Consider the following 15063-nt stretch of genomic DNA (forward strand, 5'->3'; position numbering starts at 1 on the left):
AGGGCCCTGGGCTGGGAAAGGCAGGGGGTGTGACGGGGAAGGACCTGTGTGCAGAACCAGCAAGAGAGCAGGGCTGTGTTGAGAGAGGCTAGTGGAGGAGTGCAAAGGGGCCTGGTGCTGGAACAGGGCCCAGGGTCAGGTGGACCAGTCCCCACACAGTCAGCAAGTGTGGCAGTGTTGAATAAGCCCCTCTTCCCTCAGGGTGGCTGACCAGAGATGCAGGGGACTGCCAAGGGACTGTGCTGTGAGAGAGGTACCACAGCTGTTTGCTACTTGGAGTCTGATGTTCTCTCCCACCAGCCAACCGATTTGCCCACCTGGGCTCCTCCCAGTCCCTCTTGGACAGACGCCCATGCTGTGGCTTCTGAGGCGATGGGACACGACTGGCCCTGTTGGGGTCCTGGCACCACAGAGCAGATACTATCTACCTTCCTTGTTTCCTCTGTCTTCCCTCTCCTTCTCTCTCTCTTCTCTTCCATCCATCTCCTTCCAAGGGAAGACAACACTCCATGCAACACTGTGAGCTTTATTGCAGGGAGTGGGAAAGAAGAAGGTGGGTGAATGACAAATGAGTAGACAGTTAACACACAGAAGAGATCGGGAGCACAAACCAATGGTAGTTACACAGGGACTCAGCAGGCTGAATACTGGTTCCTCTGGGCATCCACATCCTAATCCCTGGACCCTGTGACTACGTCCTGTTCTGTCTGAGTGGGCCCGTGTAATCGCAAAGGTCTTCATAAGGAAGCAGGCCAGGTGAAGACAGAGCAGAGAGACATTTGAAGATGCTGGTGGATTTGAATATGGAGGAGGTTCCAGGAGACAAGGAATGCAAGGAATGCATCTCTAGATGCTGGAAAGTCTAAGAGAGGGATTCTCTCCTAGAGGCCTGGAGGTAGGGCAGCCCTGCCAACACCTTGGTTGTGGTCCAGTGAAGCCATTTCAGATTTCTGACTCCAGAATCGTAAGAGAATAAATTTGCATTGTCTTAAGTCACTAAGGCTGCGGTAAATTATTATAGCAGCAAAGGAAACTAATACAGGGACAGACAGGTAGATAGAAAGGGAAAGACAGGCAGACAGGCTGGAGGACAGGCAGGGCATGAGGAGTTAGGTGATGCAGGTGGGTCAGAGACAGACAGACAAACATGTAGGAGGCCTGGAGAAGGACGAGAGAGAGAAGGGCGACAGTCTGATGGGCAGGAGGCAGGAGATCAGGTAGGCTGGCAGGTGGGCAGATAGAAAGCTAGAAGTGGGCAGACAGGCTGGGGACTGGAGAGAGTGACAGGAAGACAGGATGGCTGCAAGGGCCCCTCAGAGCCTGCTTTGTCCCCACAAGTGTTAGAGGATCTTCCTGAGATGCAGGTGGATCCATTCTTGGACTTCAACACAATTCTTGGGAGGGGAGCAGGGACCCTGGAGGGATCTGGGGCCGGCTCAAAGTGGAGCAGTGTCAGGGCCATGGCTACCTTCAGCTTCCCGATGCAGTTCCTGGGCCAGGGAGGGGAAACAAAATGAGAAGTGGCCTCAAACTCGCTTCTGAGCTGGGCAGGCATTGACCACTGGGCCCCGGCCAGGAACAGGGCATTCAGGGGTCTCCTGCATGTGGCCCAGCCCTGATCCCATCCTTACAGGTCACACACCTCTACCCCAAGCCTTGGTTCACACCCTCCCCCTGACCTCTGACAAAGCCTATTTCCCTCCAGGACTAGCTCCTAACTCCTACTTCTGCTCTCAGCAGGCCTGGAATCCTGTTAGGTGAGGGTCAGTGCTCTAAGCCCCAAGTCAAGTCAAGCGAATTACTAAAAAAGTTAATTATTAGTTTCCTCACTCCCACACAAGCAGTTTCTGGTTTCACAATGTGGAGACCAGGTCAGGGCACGGTAGGGGGCAGAGTGGGCCACACTCTCAGACTCTCACCGTCTAGGGGGAAACACAGGGACCCCGATTCTCAGAGAAAGGACAAGATGGAGTTGTGTAAGGAAGTCAGAATGGCAACAGGGAAGCTTCTCGGAGGGGCCACGGGTTAGTGACCCTCAGCCTCCCGTACCATGTGCCTCCTAATTAGTGGTCCGGACTCCGGCCTCCCCCTCATCCCCTCAGTCAACTGTCTTCTGTAGCCTTCCAGTCTAGCCCAGAAATGTCCCTCCTTGCCATCCCTCAGTCTCCTCCCTGGACTTTTCTGTCTCCCTGCCTCCCCTCTGTCTACACTGAAGCCATGGCCCAGCTCAGACCCTCCTGTGCCCTCCATCACAGGAAGGACATGTCCAAATGCCTCAGCTGGCACCAAAGCCCTCTGTGGGTTGTTGCCTCACTCACCTCTTACCTGTCCAGCTCTGCTTCCTAGCTCAGCTCATGTTGGGATCACCGTGAATGCCTCCCTCCACCTCTGCCTGCCAAGTGCTCAAGGGTAAGTCCAATGACAGCCTGCCCTCACCCCCTCTGCTGGCTCTACCTCTTCCTCCCCAGACCACCAAGGCACCATTAGTGATGTACTCAAGGACATATCACCGACCAGTGCCCAGGACAGTGCCAATATGGAACATTCAACTATCTGCTCAATGAGTGAATGAGCGAGTGAAAGAATGAATGAATGAATGATGTGTGTCTTGAGTAGAGGTATTTATTTCTTGACTGCAGACTCTTGAAGGCAGGAACAGTATCTTTCATCTCTGTGTTCCCATCTCCCAGCACAGGACTTGGCACACAGAGGCAGGCTTAATATATAGTTTTATAATCGAATGCAGTTAATTGAATTGAAAAGGAAAAAACCCCAAAATGGAATAAATAAAAGTAGCATTAGTTCTGACCTAGGAATTGAGCTACCTAGTACTCTCCCTTCCTCTAGTGGCAGCCACAGCCTGCAGCCAGTGTCTATGAGGAAGGACCCAGTTCTGGGAGAAACCAAATCCTAGAGTCAATTTCTGGAAGAGCAGTTTGATTAAAGCCTGTTCTGTGAAAATTGATTCACCATTTGAAGAATCCACACAATTATGGATTCAGAAAAAGCTTGTTTCTGGTAACTACTTTCAATGTTTGTGGAAGTTACTGCTTCACAGGACGATTTCAGCAGCATTGGAGGATTTTCACAGCAGCCACTCTGGAGGGGATTCGTCCAGCTCAGCAGCTGTCTCATGTGTACTTTGTATTTTACACACCAGGAAGTTTTCAAATGCATGTGTCATACACGGAATAGCGGATTTTCTCTCAAAAGCAGTTGATTGTCCTCATTATGTTATACTTTTGCCAACATTGTACCATGTAGACTCTGGGACTATAGTCATATAAAGAATTTTGCCAACTGGAAAAGTTGTCATAGTTATGTGAATAGTAATATGCAGTCAAATTTTATTGGGATACACTGCGAAAATAGAGAAGACACACATTAGTGTGAAATTTTCTTCCAATGACTACTGTAACCTTCCATGTATATGGCTGAACAGTTAGGACAAGGAAAGGGCTAGAAATCCAGACACATGCAAACATCACTGAGACAGTGGGTGGCGGATGGGAGAATTAAGGAGAACAGGTGCTAGGCTGGACTGCAAATGTGGGACAAGAGAAAAGCAACTGTTTAGATTACTGATAATTGAGAAATACAAACATCTAAATTTTAATTTTCATGAAAATTTCTAATTCTGAAAAGTCATACTCCTAAAGTGGGGAAAACATCAGAATACACTGAACTTTGGAACAGCACTGACACTGAGTCATGGCTGGCCATTTGGAAAGTCAGTGGGTCAAAGTCCCTGTGGCATGCTCTGAAATACCATTTTTCTTTTGTACATAGAGACACATGCCTCCTTCCCCACACACCGACATACAAGTGCATAACTACAGACACCAATATGAATGCAGGAGGTCACAAACGTCGGGTGTGCACCCAGTGACACTCTGCCCTCAAGTACAGAAAATCGCACCTTGGTCCTCCTGAAGAAGGGCAGGAAAGCGTGGCTGTGTTGAGTAGAACTCAGTGCAAACCAGGAAGGATCAAACACCTGCAGAGAGAGCACCAGGGACAGGACAGTGGGGTCAAGCCCCTCCTTCCAATCCACGAGGGAACAGGACGCCCAAGGTGGGAGTGAGAGGAGGTGTTGGTCTGCAGAGATCATCCCATCCCCTCCTCCCACGGCCATCATACCTCTGGGTTCGGCCACACCTTGGGGTTGTGGTGAAGGGCATAAAAGGAGAGCACAATCATGATTCCTGTGGGGCAGGCGGAGAAGAGAGAAGACTGATCATACCCATGGGGTGGGGCCCCCTCCCTCTGCCAGCAGGGGGCATGTGCATGCAGGAAAGTCTTGGGAGCCACTTCCCCTCACTCTGAGTGGAATGATCCTGCTGCAAGAGAGGTGGGGTGGACATGGCAAAGCTCATGTGCACAGATTAGGAAGAGATAACCTTGACCCAGGATTGAGGAGCAAGAAAGAATTGGAGGCTTACTTTTCGGAGCAACTCGAGTGATGACTCACATTTATCAAATGCCATCCATGAGCCCTTGGGGAATATGCATTAACTCATTCAATCCTCACATCAACCCTCAAAGAATGTTTCCCATATCCCCATTGTTCAGATGAGGCACTGGAGCCTCAGAGACTGAGTGACTTGCCTATGATCACACAGCTAGGACGTGGCAGGGCTGGAATTCAAACTCAGTGGGAGTTTAGGCAAGAGGTCCCTCCAGCCATGGCAGGGGTCTCAGATCTGGTCATCAGCTGCTCTCTGCCATCAGCCTGAGGGGTCCTCAGAGACCGGGCCATCTGATCCATGACAGTTGGTTTTCTGATCTCTCTCATTTTCCTAGACCCCATGAGGAAAGCAGCATATCTCCTCCTACCCCTGTCTGACTGTCTCTCCAGCCCTCACACCTCAGAGAATTAGAATTTTAGGGCTAATTCCTAAGCCCAAATTCAGAGGCTAGTACTTGTTTATTTACCTTTCCCTGGGTTCAAGGTCTGTGCTAAGCATTTCATACACCTCATCCTAACTACAAAGTAAGTATTGATTTTCTTGAGAGGAAAAAGAGACCCAGAGAGGTTTGGAACTGCTCTAGGACACAGATATTTCTGATCTTCGTTGTGTTCTTGCAGAGTGCTCAGGTTAGCGAGTGTGATGAAGTTCAGATCTCCAGGTAAGAAGTGTACGTCAGGGAAGGTGATGGGCTTGCTGAGCTCTCTGCCGACGCCTGGTACTGGTGGGTAGAGTCTCAGTGCCTCCTTGATGCACATGGTGGTGTAGGGCATCTGGTCCAGGTGGTCCCTGAAACCGAAGCCCATCCTGAAGTGCGGGCATGGTCTGGGAGACCAGGGGCTTCTCTAGCTGAGTGGGCAGGGCTCTCCCATCTCTAGAGCACTCACCAGGTGATGGAGGCACCATCCCCCAGGAGGCTCTGGATCTCCTCCCAGCACCTCTGCTGATGCTCAGGGTGTGCGGCCAGAGCATAGAGGATCCAGGAGATGCCACTGGCTGTGGTGTCGTGGCCCTCGAACATGAACGTGTCCACCTCTACACGGAGGTCCTTGTCAGACAAGCTGCTCCCATTCTCCATCTGGGAAAGGCACAGCGAGAGTGCAGGGTTTGCCCCTTCTTCTGAGCTTCTGGCTAAGCCTCAGGCCTCTCCTACACACACTCACTCTGGCAAAGAGGAGGATGTCCAGGAAATCCAAGTGCCTCTTCTTCCTGACCTTCTCCAGCTCTCCCTCCTTCTGTAGGTGAGCCTTCCTCAGCTTGATCACTTGGTCTGTCCCAGAACAGTGGTTCCCAGGCAGAGCTGAGATCTCTGGGTGCTCACATACAGCAATTCACAGTAGCCCCATCTGCCCCCTGCCCCCATCTGGGTGCCCGGTGGGTCAGGATGGGTGTGGGGGTGGGTGTGCACATCAGGGGTGAGAGTTCTTGCACCCTCTGATTTCAGGTCAAAAATACCCTCAGTAGCACAGCCCTGGAAGCCCTGCTTGATTGCTGCTGAGCAGGGGTCTCACTTAATCATCACCCAAGTGTTTGCACAGTGCCTGGCACCCTAACATCATCAGCTCAGTTCCCAACCCTTGTACCAGGGAAGTACCCAGCATAAGTATGTCCCAGATCCTGAAGAGGAACCTGGGGGCTTGGCTCTACCTGAAGGGTCAGGGCCAGTCCCTTTGAGACATGTCTGATAAAGGAGGGGAGCAGCCCATGGAGAAGGAGCCAAAACCTGTGTGTTGATGGGTGAGCTGGCAGGCCCGGTGCTTCCAGCGGCCATCAGGGGTCAGCCTGTAGATGATGTAATTCTGGTAGGAGGCATTCCTCACGTGGAAAAAAAGAGTTTTCAGGTCCCCAATGGCCTGGATGTAGGATTGGGAGTTCCTAAAAGGAGAAGATGCAGAAGAAACTGGAGTGGAGGGAGGCCTCTGACCTGGGGGTGGAGTGGGGTTCTTGATGGAGGTTTCCTCAATCAGTGGGGACAGGACACTGAGGCATTGGTCATTGTTGTCTTATAGCCCTTGAGACCCTCAGTTCCTCGTTATAAATGGTGTGGGCAGTCAGGCTTCTGCCTGTGCCAGGGACCAGGGATCTGTGGCCGAGTCAAGGTTTGGTCTGGCTGGAATTTGAACTTGGTCTGGAACTATCACCAGAATCTTGCTTTGTGTAGAAGTGAACATCTAAGTTGTCCCATTAGCCACTCAGGTAAGTCCACACCAGTGGGTAAGAAATAAGACTCTGCAGCTGAAGGGTTGTCACTGACCTGTCTCTCTGGATGCTGCTTTGGTGGCTGAAGGCGCACTTCATGATGGGGTCCAGGGTCATCAAGGAGACGTATCCAAAGATCTCCAGATGTGAGTCCTGGCTGATGATCTCCTCCCATTTGTCCTGTCGTGTGTTGGGGTCATTGATCCTACTCTGTTCCTCTGATGACAAGGCCATGCTCTCTCTTAGTATCTCCAGATATCCTGGTAGGAGTCACTCACTTTCCAAAACAGATGCATTATAGCAAATTAAGACTGTAAAGCAAATGTTTGTAAAGTGAGGCCTAGTTTCTCAGAAAGCTTTATTATATAATAAAGTATGTTCTGTCATAATAGTCTCAGTTAGTTTTTAATTTTAAGAACAAGTTACAATGATAACCACTTTTGGCAGAACAGAAAACATTGTCTTTAAGGAGACAAAGGGGAAAACTTCTCTGTCATGTGGCTGAGCTAGACCTGAGGTACAGGTGAAGTCCAATTTTAGGGAGCAAATGTGTTAAGGCAAGAAAAATCCTAAGGGGTCAGTACTGGGGCTCCTAAGGAAGGGACATCAGGGATGTCAATTCCTTTCATTCATCAAATGTTATCTGAGCAGAGTTGGTGAGAAATCAGAGTCTTGATCAGAGGTGAGGTTGTGGCAGGTCCCGGCTCTGAGAGTGTAAACCTGGTCTCCATTTCCCTCCGTGGAGTAGCTCAAATTCATGCAGAAGCCCTGGGCCTCAGGGCAGAGCCCACCTGAGTCACATCCTGGTGTGTCCACCCTGCCACTGAAGGCGCCACTGCTCAGGTTAGCCAGGGTCAGCTCGTCCTGCTGTGCAAGGGAATGACTCATGCTCTAGTCCACCAAGATGAATTCATGGAGGTATGAAGAGAGCAGACCCTGTAACCACCATGGCCCTTCTTTCCCTTGGTGATGAGCAAAGTGTGGATCCAGGCTGGTACCTGGATACCATCCTATCCAATCCACTTTTGGAGGGCCCTGTCTCATAATGGTATTCTGGGTGCCTATGTTTGATAGATGTCTGGGGGACACATGTGTCTGGAGTAGACTCTGTGAGTTGTGCTGTGGGTAAGTGTGTGCAGGTGAGGGAGGGATGATGGACTTACCAGCATCACTCGGACTGAGTCGGTCATGAGCGCCATGTAGGGCTTCAGGATGTCATAGTGGAAGGCTGGAGTTAGCATCCACTAGTGCCGGAACCACATCTGCCCATTCAACAGGAGCAAACCATACCCTAGACCAGAGATGAGTGTGTGTGGGAGTGGGAAACAGGATCAGAGTGACGACTGGGGACAACTCGGGAGGAACTAAGGGTGTCAGAAGAAGGCCCATCATGGGCAAAGACAGGAAAGGCTAGTACATTTCAGAAATGAGAATTTCCCCAAATGGCTGGCACATAGGAAGTCATTATGACAGCTGTGAGATAAAGGTTGAAAAAGAGTAGGGGGCAGGTCATAGAAGGAATTCAATAAAAGTCAGGCTGAGATCATGGCGAGGACTGAGAAGCGATGTGGAAGAAGCTGAGCTTCAGCAGCGCTTTCACCATCATTAGGATAGGGGAGGGTCTTGTTACAAGAAGAGAAACGAGGCTTGATCCAGAGATGAGGGTGATGACATAGTGGCCAGACACCTCTTGTTCTCTGTAAGCCCAATAGATAGCACTTGGCAAACTGAGCTGGTGGGTGGACCAGAGTCCTAGTTAGATGTACTTACCAGGGAGCCAGGAATCTGTAGGGCCTGTGAGACTTTGGGTCTGAGAGGTAAGGAAGGACATTACAGGAAGCTGGAGGGGACCATACAAGGCCAGCAGCTCTCAGGAGGCAGCTGTGGTCCAGACCATGGGCTGCCATCCCTTCCTGATGATTGTCAGCTGCCGGTTTGTCTCAAGCCACCTCCCACTTGCCTCCTCTCCCTGACTCTCTCTGTCCTGATAGTTACTGTTGTCTCAGCAGCAGGACACCCACAGGACTAGGAAGGTGAATCTCCAAGAAATACTAGCTCTGTCCTCAGTGCCAAAGAAAAGACAGAAGACTGGTTTTCTTACGATTGGTGGTGGCTTAGCCATCCCATGAGCCAGGACAGGGAACAATGAGAGGTGCCAAACACAAGTCAGTGGGCAAGGGAAATTGTCTTTCATTCTGGGGCAATTTACACAACAGATCATCTTCATTTGGTTAAAAAGGAAAGAAACAAAGAAAAGAAATAAGAAATTCAGCCCCACACAGCTCCTTAAGCCTTCAGTTTAAGTAAACAGTGTTGACATTAGGCTGGCTTGTGTGCTGGGAGGATGGTTGGAAGAGGGTTTAAGTATTGATGGCTGAACTGCCAGTCTCTTGTGGAATTTCACAGACCCAGGGGCATGTACCCAAGAGGGAAGAGCTGCTCCAGCTGGGATGTGAGTTTTACTCTCATCTGATCTCCACAGGATCACCTTCATGTAGTCAGGGTCATAGACAATGAAGAGAACCTCACTTCCCCACAGCCAGCAAGGATAGGCACACGGGAATTTCTCTACCCTGTTCAGAAGCTCTACCCTTTCCAGAAGCTCCTTTTGTAAATGCTACCAAGGGAAAGACAAATCAATAAAACCTTTGTCTTTAGGTCCAGTGCTTTGGGTGGTGGTGAAGGGCAGGATGGCCACAGGCAGAAAGTTCTGGATGTATCAGCAGTGATTAGGAGTTTGGAACCATTTCTGATGAGCTGGGCTCTGATCTAATTTCTTGCTGCCTCACCGAGACTTAGCCTAAGGCTAAGGCTAGCTTCTGGTTGGGCCGTGTGTGGGCCCTCACTCAGAACTGCCTTCAGAATCTTACCCATAGGAGGTGCTTGATAAATGTCCAGTAATGGTCTCCACGGTGTACAAAACTTTTCTCAGACTTATTATATGAGAGTTATTGGTTGAATTGTGTGCCCCTCAAATTCATACATTGAAGTCCTAACTGCCAGCATCTCAGAATGTGACTTTATTTGGAGATAGGGTCTTTACAGGGTAATCAAGTTAAAGTGAGGTCATTAGGGTCGACCTTTATACAATATGACCAGTGTCTTTACAAAAAGGGGGAAATATGGACACAGAGACAAACACTCATTGAGAGAAGATGATGTGAAGAGACATATGGATAAGATAGTGATTGATTAGCCAAGGTGAGAGTGTGCACCAGGCACTTCCCTCACAGCCTGCAGAAGAAACCAACCCTACTAATTCCTTGATTGTGAACTTCTAGTCTCCAGAACTGTAAGCCACTACATTTCTGTTGTTTTAGCCACCTAGTTTGTGGTACTTTGTTAACGGCAGCCCTAGAAAACTCGCCCAATTATGTAATCCTCAAGGCAAACCTGTGTGAGGGATGGATTATTACTTGATCCCATGTCACTGAAGACTGAGGAAATTCATGTTGAAGGATATGCCCAAGTGAGCTGCATTTCAACTAAAGTCTGCTTATCCCAAGTTATCTTTTCCTGAGGTTCTCAAGGCTCCCTGGGTGTCTCTGTTATCGTATTTCAATTCAATGTTCTCACCTCTGAGCACTGTGTTGGAAAACTTACCTTTCATATCTCTGATCTCTGTGTTCTTAGAGCTAGCACAGAGCATGGCTCATAGGAATTATGCCTTAATTTTCAAAGAAGGAATAACTGCATGAAGGAATGAATGAGTACATGTAGGACAGTGAATGAGTGAGGCTTGATTGAAATTCTTGTTGCAAATGGCAGATATAATCTTGAGCTAATGTAAGACAAAGAGAAAGGACAACAAAGAAGGCTGAAGACCCAGGAGGGGTCTTATGGAACCCAAGGGCAGGGGACAGCCAGGGTGTGGAAAGGACAGAACCAGGGACGGGAGAGCTTCCAGGATTGGGTCTCTCATTCTTTCTCTCTGTACGTGCATGCATTCATTCTCTCAACAAATGTTTATGGAGGCTCTACCTTGTCCCAGAGACTTTACTAGAAGCTAGCAATACGGTCACGAATAAACAGAAAACAGTCCCTGTCCTCGTGGAGCTGGGTCCCCATGGTGGAGAAGGGCAATTCTTTCTTTCTGGTGTTGGGACGTAACCATACTACATGAAATGTCTGAGTGGCACTGTGAATCCTATTCTGAGAATCTGATTGTAATATCATGGCCAAGGTGTCCACCAGCTACAATCAACCATGGCTGGGGTTGAATAGGACTTTCAGGGGCCCACCCTTTGTGAGGGAAGAGATCTCAGAGCAGAGGAGCTGAGCAGACATCTCAAAATGTTTCCACCGCAGTGAAGGAGCAAATATATGAATGAGTAGATAAGCAGATGGATTCACTCATTCATTTGATACCTGTGTATTGAGTACTTACTTTGGGTCTATTGCCATCCTCATTGCTGGAGATTCAGCAGTTAACACACAAGCCCCTGCTTCCACGGAGCTTATGTTCTAGTGGGGGTGGGGGCGGAGCAGACAATCCTGCCCTTAATTGAGAAGTGTCCTGCTTGATTGAATTACCTCAGAAGGCCTCTCTGTTCTCCCAGGTCATGTCCAGCACTGGGGCTGCCCTTCTCCCTTGATCCAGTTCAGGGACTGACCAGTGCGAGCTTCTTACCGCCCCAGCTATGTTACCTGGTCCTCTAGGATCCCCTCCTATTGGCCCAGTGGAGGCCTGGGGACCCTGTTTCAGCACAGTAGTATGCCTCCTTTCTGATTGCTTGGTGCCCAAGCCAGTCAGCTTCCTGAAAACCCTGCTCCTGGGCACTGTCATTAGTCCCCTTCGGGTACCCCAAGGAGCTAAACTGTGTTCTGCCTGTCCGTTCTCCTCTCTGGGCCATTCTGGTGCCCACTGGTCTGTCAGCCCTTCAGTCAACCGGCTGGGGCTGCCGTCTGTCCCTCAGCAGGTCTGGCCAGAGCCAGTTGAGACTCTTGTAGAGGAGATGGTGCCCATGGTGGCAGTGGTGGCAACCCTATAGGCAAATACCCAGTGCCCATCTGGGCTCCAGGCAGTGGGGCCACTCAGGGCAGGCAGTGCTCCCCTGGAGCTGTGCTCACCTGGCTGCTCCTGGGAACTGCAGCCACAAAGGAATTTTCCCAATGGGAGACACAAGGAGAGTAGGTAGACGGAAATAATGGGGCCGCAGAGGCCATCGCCAGATGTGTGGGCTCTGCTGACATGGCAGCTACGCCTGCGATAGGAGGGACGACACAGGGAAAGATGGGGCTGTTTGGGTTATTTGGATCCCAAAGTTGTGAGTCCCTTTTTCATAGATCCTGCTGGATTTCACCTCTATTTAATGCAGTGAGTTTGTTAAGCCTACAAAATGCTCATCCTTCACAGGCGTTAATATTATTTTAAATCATACAAATTAGAGTGAGTGTAACTGTGACCCTTGTCTGTGCCAGTCCCCATTCTAAGATTATAATAACTCACTTGAGTACTATCAGCATCATCGTCATTCTCAATTTAGAGATGAGGAAACCGAGGTGTAGAGCGGGTATTCAAAGTATGTGGCAGAGCTGGGATGTGAATCTGGGTATCTTGGCAACAGAACCCATATGCTGACTTGCCGCACCTTGTCACTTGTCATCTGGCCTGAAAGATTAGCTTCAACCAAATTGCATGTCGCATTCTAATTCCTGACTCAGCCAATAACAGAGGTATTCAATAAATGAAAATCTCAGGCGGTATTATAAGAGCAAGAAAAATTTGACTGCAGTATCTGTCAGGCCAGCAGAAGGTGAGAGGTGATTCAGCACCAGGAATAATGTTAGTTCTGTAAATGGAAATGATGTACTTACTGGGTCTACCTCTCATCTAATGACCACCCGTGTCATGAGAGTCACTAGAGGAATTTTTAGTGGTTCCTTATATCAAATCCTAGCTCAGAAAGGTGACAACTGCATCAAACAAAAGGTCACAATTTCTCCAAATCAGGAAATAATCTGGAGTCATCAGTACAACAATTTGCAGGAACAGACTGGGCCTTGGCTGTCTCTCTGCGGCTGGGATAACAGTTCCCGTCTTGGCTCCCCTCTGCTGACAATCGCTTGGCCTCCTTCTCCGAGAAGAGAGAAGCCTCAGCTCTCTGCAACACCCCACCTCCTGGGCTTGTTCAGTCCACAAAGCCCTGGTGAGCCCCTCTCCACGTGGCCCCTCACCTTACTCTTGGCCCTCCCCTCAGGGACCAGTGCTAACAGAGCTGGCTGGGGAGGCATCGTCTCTTACCCAACCTGCAGGCTCCTTTCTCTGTCTCTCCACACACCTGAGTCAAGCATCCCTATGTGTCAGGCTCTGTGCTGGGTACTGGGGCACAGGAAGAGGGATGACATCCTCCACCCCAAGGACTGCACAGTACTGGGGTTTGGGGAATGAGAGCTGGGAGGCAAACATTCTGTTCACTGGTGCAACTCGAATGTCAGTACTCCTTACCTGGGGCCATCTGGACACCTACCCGCTCATGTGTGCCGGCGACTTGTCAGGGTTTTGGCAATGAAATCACCAGTCTGGAAAATCCCTCAGTCTTGAGCACATAGAGCTCCTTGGCCCCCTACACCTGACATCACCCCCCAGCCCAGCAGGTGAGCCTCTTTTCCTGTGACTGGACACCTTCTTAGATTCATATCTATCGTCTCCACAGACTGAACTGCACAGGGCAGGGATCCATAGCCTGATGTCTGTGTTCCCAGGCAAGCTCAGGGTCAGGCAGAGAGGATGTGGTTGAGTGACTGGGGCAAGGAAGCATCTAGAAGACTATTCTGTGACAACATCTGGGGCTGCTCATCCTGCAAAGCGGGGAGATTCAGAAAGGAACAGTCATTGTCCTAAAGTACAGGGCTGCCAGGTCAGCCTGCAGGTCTACCTAAGGAGGGAGTGTCTGACCGACCTGAGAACACCAGCACAGGCTTCCTGAGAGGGAGTGAGCTCCCTGGACTGGGATGAGGATCAGAGCCCTAAGAAGTAAATTAGATTTTCCCAGGGACCACGTGCTCATCACACGATAAGGCTTTGTCAGACGGATTTGCTGACCATGATCCGGTGAGCCCTGGCCCACCCTTCTGTCCCACTTCCCCACCCTGCTCCTTCCTGCCTCCTGACTGTGCCCGTAAAGCCAGTGGGAAGGAGGGCACGGGAACTCCTGGATGGCTTTGAGCAGCCACTGCCTGTGCAGGTAGAGCTGGGCTGCCTTGAGCAGCAGCAGAACCAGGCCGAGCAGGGAGGCCACTTGCAGGAGCCCAGAGATGCCGCCCAGGGGTCTGGTGGGGCTCAGCACAGAGACACTCATGGTGCAGAGGCTTCTGGAGCGCTGACTTCCCTGACTGTTGTGGACCTCCCCTGAGCACCCAGCCCAAGTCAGTCAGGAGAGAATTGTCCCACCCACCTGTGTGGAGGGCAAAGGGTGAGGGCAGAACTTAGACCTGGGCCACCAGCGTTGATTAACTGTGGAAGATCCACATTGTGAAACAGTGAGAGAAAAGCTTTCTCAGCTGACAGTGATAATGGCCCTGTACACATCAACCTTCCACTCATCCATTTCCTAACCAAACACTTAATAAGCACCTCCTATGTCCCAGGCAGATGCTAGGTGCTGGGACACAGCTGCAAGCACAACAGATATGAACCCTGGCTTAGAGGAATCCACAGTCTGGTTTACAAATGTTCAGTAGGTGTGGTTGGTTTATTCATGATCCTCATTTCGGAGATGAAAACTAGTTACAGAGAGGTAAAGTGATGTGGCAGCAGTAAAACAGTCAGGGGTAGTCCCAGCTGGGATTAGAATACTTCTCTGTTGGACTCTGAAATGGCCTGTCTCAGCTGACTCTGCAGTATTCCATGGGGTTTGTTCCAGTCCACTGTCCATTTGTGACCCGGGGTGACAGTGCTGGTGGATAGAGCACTGGCCTTGAACTCAGGAGGCTCAGCCCCAGATTAGGCTCACTACATGGAAGCCAACAACTTAAACTCTCTGAGCCTCAGTTTCTCCTTTTGTAAGGGGCATAATAACCCCATTCCTAAGTACATGCTAGGAATCCTCATTTGTTCAGTCATTCATTCACTCAGCAAATATTTCTTGAGCACACAGCCTAGGTCAAGGCAAAAAACTAACTTAGAACAATGAAGTATGCAAGGCCTATACTGGAGGAATGAATAGTGAACTGGTTCTGCCCAGGGAAGGAGAAAACTAAAAAAAGGGAATGGGGTCTTGAAGGATGTATAGGAGATCATTAGATGGAGAGTGCTAGAGAGAGAGATGAGCACTGAAAAAGTCATGCAGATCATATATAAAGGAGCAAGACATGGGGACAAGTTAATCTTCAAGTCTCTCATCCTCAAGTTTTTTCATGATTATCTCCTTCAAGTTCATATCCAAGGCCCATA

The 15063-nt window shown here is 49.9% G+C and overlaps 1 pseudogene; it reads right to left on the reverse strand.

Moving 5' to 3' along the window:
- Window positions 1-1340: 1340 nt before the first annotated feature.
- LOC101398050 (cytochrome P450 4A11-like) lies at window positions 1341-13969 on the reverse strand (annotated as a pseudogene).
- Between the last annotated feature and the right edge of the window lie 1094 nt (window positions 13970-15063).

This window comes from Ceratotherium simum, chromosome 22, assembly GCF_057802395.1.
Source record: "Ceratotherium simum simum isolate JZ-2026a chromosome 22, ASM5780239v1, whole genome shotgun sequence".
Classification (NCBI taxonomy): Eukaryota; Metazoa; Chordata; class Mammalia; order Perissodactyla; family Rhinocerotidae; genus Ceratotherium; species Ceratotherium simum.